General features: G+C 48.2%; 1 long non-coding RNA gene across 1 annotated transcript in view; it reads right to left on the reverse strand.

Annotated features, from left to right (window-relative positions):
- Positions 1–4,710, reverse strand: part of LOC138647145 (uncharacterized) — a 143,923-nt gene extending 139,213 nt beyond the window's left edge. Inside the window, exon 1 of the long non-coding RNA XR_011314908.1 lies at positions 4,519–4,710. This is a non-coding gene — a long non-coding RNA (uncharacterized lncRNA). The remainder of the gene's footprint in view (positions 1–4,518) is intronic.
- Between the last annotated feature and the right edge of the window lie 3,153 nt (positions 4,711–7,863).

Below are 7,863 nucleotides of genomic sequence, written 5' to 3' on the forward strand. Positions count from 1 at the left end.
ATAAAAGGTGATCAAAACATGGTATCCACGCCAAAATGGCATAAGAATGTCCCGCCAAAACAAAAAAAATTCCCAACGGCGATGTGGATGGAAAAATAAATAAGTTATGGGAAGGAAAATTTAAAAAAAAAAAAAAAGGAAAACCGCCCGAGGGTTAAAACACTCCTAGGTGCATGCATGGAAAAAATCTGTGGCTGTCTGATCTACAAAAATGATCACCAGTAAATAAAACGGGACGCAGAAGAGATTGGCGCAGAATATTGTACACACTGGGATTAAGGGGAAAATTCTTGCGTATAATTGTCACATATAAATAAATGTGTAATCAGATGTCATATTTAGTCTGCGGCTCAAAATTACTGCAAAAAAAGCACATGACAGGATTCATATATATCTATATACAATAAAGGTCCTTCTATCTACTGGGATTTAGCATTCTTATATAGAGCAGGATAAATCCAAGTCGGCTAAAGGACCTGGTCCCTCTGACAACCAGGAAATAGCCGACTCTTTGTGAGGCCGGTTTCACACGTCAGTGGCTCCGGTATGTGAGGTGACAGTTTCCTCACGTACCGGAGCCACTGACACACGTACACACATTAAAATCAATGCATCTGTGCAGATGTCATTGATTTTTTGTGGACCGTGTCTCCGTGTGCCAAACACGGAGACATGTCAGTGTTCGTGAGAGCGCACGGATTACACGGACCCATTAAAGGCAATGGGTCCGTGTAAAATACGTACCGCACATGGACGTTGTCCGTGTGCCGTGCAGTAGACAGCGCTACATTAAGCGCTGTCCCCCCCACTGGTGCTGAATCCGCCATTCATATCTTCCCTGCAGCAGCGTTTGCTGTAGAGAAGATATGAATAATAGTGTGTAAAATCCAGATCCAGGTCCCCCCCCCCCCACTGTGATTAAAATACTCACCCAGCTCCCAGCTCCCTCGCTGCTTCCTGTCCTGGCCGCACCTTGCACTGAATGAGCGGTCACGTGGGGCCGCTCATTTACAGTAATGAATATGCGGCCCCACCTCCCATAGGGGTGGAGCCGCATATTTATTACTGTAAATGAGCAGCCCCACGTGACCGCTCATACAGTACAAGGTGCGGCCAGGACAGGACGCTGCGAGGGAGCCGCGAGCTGGGTGAGTATTTTAATCACAGCGAGGGGGGGCGCACAGGGGTGGGGACCTGGATCTGGATTTTACACACTATTATTCATATCTTCTCCACAGCAAATGATGCTGCAGGGAAGATATGAATGGGGCTTCAGCACGATGCAGGGGACAGCGCTAAACTTTAGCGCTGTCTCCAGCACGGTGCGTGTGGTACCCAGTGGGCACACGGGCGGCACACGTGTGCCACACTGATTGCTACAGAAACGCACCGGCACACGGACACAGATAATTCCGGTACCGATTTTTCCGGTACCGGAATTATCTGGACGTGTGAGACTGGCCTGAGAAAGCTAAATCCCAGTCCACAGAGGGACCTGGTCCTTTAACCTACTAGATCTAGTATTAAAACACTCACAGGCACCTGGACCTTTAGCCGACTGGGATTTAGCTTTCTCACAGAGAGCAGGCTAAATCCAAGTCGGCAGAAGGATTAGGTCCATTTGGCCAATAGTTATAGTATTGACCCCTTCACAACGCATGATGCAGTTACGTCATATATCATAAAAATATAAGAAAAAAAAATATCACTTTTGCTCCATTTAAAAAAAAATAAATTGGAAATTTGGAATTGACGTGTTCAGAAAGGTCTGACCAATCAAAATGTAAAATAATCTGATCAGTAAACGGCACAAAGAGAAAAAAACTCGAAACGCCATGATGACTTTTTTTTGGTTGCCACAACATTGCAATAAAATGAAATAGGAGGTGATCAAAACATGGTATCCGCGCCAAAATGGTATCAATAAGAACGTCCCACCAAAATAAAAAAAAAAATACCAAAAGGCGATGTGGATGAAAAAATAAGTTATGGGAAGGAAAAAAAATGTTAAAAAATGGAAAATCGCCTGAGGGTTAAAACACTCCTAGGTGCATGCATGGAAAAAATCTGTGGTTGTGTAATCTACAAATATGATCACCAGTAAATAAAATGTGACGCGGATCAGATTGGCGTAGAATATTGTACACACTGGGATTAAGGGGAAAATTCTTGTGTATAATTGTCACGTTTAAATAAATGTGTGATCAGATGTCATATTTAGTCTGCGGCTCAAAATTACTGCAAAAAAAGCACATGACAGGATTCATATATATCTATATACAATAAAGGTCCTTCTATCTACTGGGATTTAGCATTCTTATATAGAGCAGGATAAATCCAAGTCGGCTAAAGGACCTGGTCCCTCTGACAACCAGGAAATAGCCGACTCTTTGTGAGGCCGGTTTCACACGTCAGTGGCTCCAGTATGTGAGGTGACAGTTTCCTCACGTACCGGAGCCACTGACACACGTACACACATTAAAATCAATGCATCTGTGCAGATGTCATTGATTTTTTGTGGACCGTGTCTCCGTGTGCCAAACACGGAGACATGTCAGTGTTCGTGGGAGCGCACGGATTACACGGACCCATTAAAGTCAATGGGTCCGTGTAAAACACGTACCGCACATGGACGTTGTCCGTGTGCCATGCAGTAGACAGCGCTACATTAAGCGCTGTCCCCCCCACTGGTGCTGAATCCGCCATTCATATCTTCCCTGCAGCAGCGTTTGCTGTAGAGAAGATATGAATAATAGTGTGTAAAATCCAGATCCAGGTCCCCCCCCCCCCACTGTGATTAAAATACTCACCCAGCTCCCAGCTCCCTCGCTGCTTCCTGTCCTGGCCGCACCTTGCACTGAATGAGCGGTCACGTGGGGCCGCTCATTTACAGTAATGAATATGCGGCTCCACCTCCCATAGGGGTGGAGCCGCATATTCATTACTGTAAATGAGCAGCCCCAAGTGACCGCTCATACAGTACAAGGTGCGGCCAGGACAGGACGCTGCGAGGGAGCCGCGAGCTGGGTGAGTATTTTAATCACAGCGAGGGGGGGCGCACAGGGGTGGGGACCTGGATCTGGATTTTACACACTATTATTCATATCTTCTCCACAGCAAACGATGCTGCAGGGAAGATATGAATGGGGCTTCAGCACGATGCAGGGGACAGCGCTAAACTTTAGCGCTGTCTCCGGCACGGTGCGTGTGGTACCCAGTGGGCACACGGGCGGCACACGTGTGCCGCACGTGTGCCACACTGATTGCTACAGAAACGCACCGGCACACGGACACAGATAATTCCGGTACCGATTTTTCCGGTACCGGAATTATCTGGACGTGTGAGACTGGCCTGAGAAAGCTAAATCCCAGTCCACAGAGGGACCTGGTCCTTTAACCCAGGGGTCCCCAACTCCAGTCCTCAAGGCCCACCAACATGTCATGTTTTCAGGATTTCCTTAGTCTTGCCCAGGTAATAATTGCATCACCTGTGCAATGCAAAGGAAATCCTGAAAACATGACCTGTTGGTGGGCCTTGAGGACTGGAGTTGGGGACCCCTGCTTTAACCTACTAGATCTAGTATTAAAACACTCACAGGCACCTGGACCTTTAGCCGACTGGGATTTAGCTTTCTCACAGAGAGCAGGCTAAATCCAAGTCGGCAGAAGGATTAGGTCCATTTGGCCAATAGTTATAGTATTGACCCCTTCACAACGCATGATGCAGTTACGTCATATATCATAAAAATATAAGAAAAAAAAATATCACTTTTGCTCCATTTAAAAAAAATAAATTGGAAATTTGGAATTGACGTGTTCAGAAAGGTCTGACCAATCAAAATGTAAAATAATCTGATCAGTAAACGGCACAAAGAGAAAAAAACTCGAAACGCCATGATGACTTTTTTTTGGTTGCCACAACATTGCAATAAAATGAAATAGGAGGTGATCAAAACATGGTATCCGCGCCAAAATGGTATCAATAAGAACGTCCCGCCAAAATAAAAAAAAAAATACCAAAAGGCGATGTGGATGAAAAAATAAGTTATGGGAAGGAAAAAAAATGTTAAAAAATGGAAAATCGCCTGAGGGTTAAAACACTCCTAGGTGCATGCATGGAAAAAAATCTGTGGTTGTGTAATCTACAAATATGATCACCAGTAAATAAAATGGGACGCGGATCAGATTGGCGAAGAATATTGTACACACTGGGATTAAGGGGAAAATTCTTGTGTATAATTGTCACGTATAAATAAATGTGTGATCAGATGTTATATCTAGGCTGCAGCTCAAAAAATGACATGACAGGATTGATATATATCTATATACAATAAGTGTCATTCTATCTACTGGGATTTAGCATTCTTATATAGAGCAGGATAAATCCAAGCCGGCTAAAGGACCTGGTCCCTCTGCCAACTAGGAAATAGCCGACTCTGTGTGAGAAAGCTAAATCCCAGTGCACAGAAGGACCAGGGCGTTTAGCCGACTGGGATTTAGCCACAACCATATACTCACCAGTACCAATCAGCTGCTCTTGTCTAGACTGGTGCTGAGCCTTAGAGGGATGACGTCACGGGAGGAGCGGAGTCTCTACAGTGCAGAGCTTCCACTCAGTTCCAAGCACGCATGCGCGGGCGTTCGCCCGCTGTCAATGACAAAGTTGACATTGCTCCTGCTCCTGCTCCTTCTACACGCCTCCTACATAACTGCCCCTGCGCATGCGCCAGCATCTACCCACGGCCATGACAACTGGTGATCACCCACGTGATACGGTACTGAAGATGACGCACTTCCGGTGCCACGTGTCCACCCGCGCTCTATAAATACCTGCCACGTGCATCGTCATGCTGGCTAAAAGCGCGCCAATCGTACGTCAGAGCAAGGTAAGAGCTGTTGTACGCCGTGATTGGTTTGGGAAGCTTGACATTTCTCTAGGGCCCGTTGCCAGCTTCCATCATGCATTCAACTGTATCAGCGTGATGCTTGCCCCCACAGATGAAATCCATGATGGAGGAGAGCTTCCGGTGACGTCTATGCACGTCAGTCATTGCGCGCCACACTGTTGAGGAGAAGCGGGGAAATGGGAGATAGGAGAGCAATGTGTTTTTTTATTTTTATTACTTCATTGTGTTCTCTACCTGGAAGGTGGTGTGTGTATGTTCTGCAGTGTGCACTGTGTGTATGTTCTGCAGTGTGCACTGTGTGTATGTTCTGCAGTGTGCACTGTGTGTGGCTCTGCAGTGTGTACTGTGTGGCTCTGCAGTGTGTACTGTGTGTGGCTCTGCAGTGTGTACTGTGTGTATGTTCTGCAGTGTGTACTCCGTGTAGGTTCTGCAGTGTGTACTCCATCTAGGTTCTGCAGTGTGTACTGTGTGTATGTTCTGCAGTGTGTACTGTGTGTAGGTTCTGCAGTGTGTACTCCGTCTAGGTTCTGCAGTGTGTACTGTGTGTATGTTCTGCAGTGTGCACTCCGTGTAGGTTCTGCAGTGTGGACTCCGTGAAGGTTCTGCAGTGTGTACTGTGTGTGGCTCTGCAGTGTGTACTGTGTGTGGCTCTGCAGTGTGCACTCCGTGTAGGTTCTGCAGTGTGCACTCCGTGTAGGTTCTGCAGTGTGTACTCCGTGTAGGTTCTGCAGTGTGTACTGTGTGGCTCTGCAGTGTGGACTCCGTGAAGGTTCTGCAGTGTGTACTGTGTGTGGCTCTGCAGTGTGCACTCCGTGTAGGTTCTGCAGTGTGTACTCCATGTAGGTTCTGCAGTGTGTACTGTGTGGCTCTGCAGTGTGGACTCCGTGTAGGTTCTGCAGTGTGTACTGTGTGTGGCTCTGCAGTGTGTACTGTGTGTTGCTCTGCAGTGTGCACTCCGTGTAGGTTCTGCAGTGTGTACTCCGTGTAGGTTCTGCAGTGTGTACTCCGTGTGCGTGGGGTCTCTGCATTGTGTTCTTCCTTAAGCCTTAGTATTTTGCTCTGGGGGGAGGGCTGTACATTAGCTCTGCAGGGAGCCCCGTATTGCTGGCTCTGCATTGTGTACTGTGTGGGTCGGGGACGGCTCTGTGGGGACCCTCTGCATTCATTATGCCCCACGCTGCTGAGGAGCAGGGGGGGGGGGGGGGGAGGGATAGGTGAGAATTGTACTTAATTTATTTTTTAAACTGTGTTTACAACTGTGCCAAGGCTACCTTGTTCATTATGTCTATATGCAGTGGGGAGCTTTGCTCTGTTGGCTGTGGGGAGCTCTGCTAAATATGTCTATGCGCCGTGGGGGCTTCTGCTAAATATGTCAATGTGCCGTGGGGGCTTCTGCTAAATATGTCTATGCGCCGTGGGGGCCTCTGTTAAAAATGTCTATGCTGTGGAGGCCTCTGTTAAAAATGTCTATGCCGTGGGGGCCTCTGTTAAAAATGTCTATGCCGTGGAGGCCTCTGTTAAAAATGTCTATGCCGTGGGGGCCTCTGTTAAAAATGTCTATGCCGTGGGGGCCTCTGTTAAAAATGTCTATGCTTTGGGTGCTCTGTTAAAAATGTCTATGCTGTGGGGGCTCTGTTAAAAATGTCTATGCTGTGGGGGCTCTGTTAAAAATGTCTATGCTGTGGGGGCTCTGTTAAAAATGTCTATGCTGTGGGGGCTCTGTTAAAAATGTCTATGCTGTGGGGGCTCTGTTAAAAATGTCTATGCTGTGGGGGCTCTGTTAAAAATGTCTATGCTGTGGGGGCTCTGTTAAAAATATCTATGCTGTAGGGGCTCTGTTAAAAATGTCTATGCTGTGGGGGCTATGCTGTGGGGGCTCTGTTAAATGTCTAAATGCTGTGGGGACCCTCTGCATTGCCTGTGCGCTGTGGGGACCCTCTGCATTGCCTGCGCTTTGTGGGGGGGACTCTGCATTGCGTGCGCTCTGTGGGGGGGACTCTGCATTGCCTGCGCTCTGTGGGGGGGGGACCCTCTGCATTGCCTGCGTTCTGTGGGGGGGGACCCTCTGCATTGCCTGCGCTCTGTGGGGGGGGACCCTCTGCATTGCCTGCGCTCTGTGGGGGGGGGGGACCCTCTGCATTGCCTGCGCTCTGTGGGGGGGGACCCTCTGCATTGCCTGCGCTCTGTGGGGGGGACTCTGCATTGCCTGCGCTCTGTGGGGGGGGGGGACCCTCTGCATTGCCTGCGCTCTGTGGGGGGGGGACCCTCTGCATTGCCTGCGCTCTGTGGGGGGGGGGAACCCTCTGCATTGCCTGCGCTCTGTGGTGGGGACCCTCTGCATTGCCTGCGCTCTGTGGGGGGGACCCTCTGCATTGCCTGCGCTCTGTGGTGGGGGACCCTCTGCATTGCCTGCGCTCTATGGGGGGGACCCTCTGCATTGCCTGCGCTCTGTGGGGGGGGGGGACCTTCTGCATTGCCTGCGCTATGTGGGGGGTTATAAAACCTTGTCCATGGTTTGGGATTTTACCATCATTTAAATTACCAAATTAATTTGTTTTTAAAATTGTATTAGAACATATTATGGCCTGAATAAAACATTTTAGCCATGAACAGCTTGTCTGTTTTCTATTGCTTATATTTTAATCTGTATGGGAAATGCTGTGTTGACAGGTAAGTCAGGTAAGAGGACAGAAGTGCATGCTCATTTGGAGCACGGAGTTGTGTAGTGGCTCCTCACTTTTCTACAAAGTATCAAGTCCTAAATGTTCAAGTACAGAGCAGAGGGTTGAAAACTAGCTCTTCATTCCTATGGGTGCCTCACCATTTACACAAAGTTAGCCATCACTTGTGCCCCTTCCTTATGCCTGGTTTAAACTTGTGCCTCTGTCTACTACCTAGCCAGCATTTAAGCCTCAGCCTTAAGCCTAGCTAGCACTTGTGCTCCTGCCTTATGCTT

Source organism: Ranitomeya imitator, chromosome 8, assembly GCF_032444005.1.
Source record: "Ranitomeya imitator isolate aRanImi1 chromosome 8, aRanImi1.pri, whole genome shotgun sequence".
Taxonomy (NCBI): domain Eukaryota; kingdom Metazoa; phylum Chordata; class Amphibia; order Anura; family Dendrobatidae; genus Ranitomeya; species Ranitomeya imitator.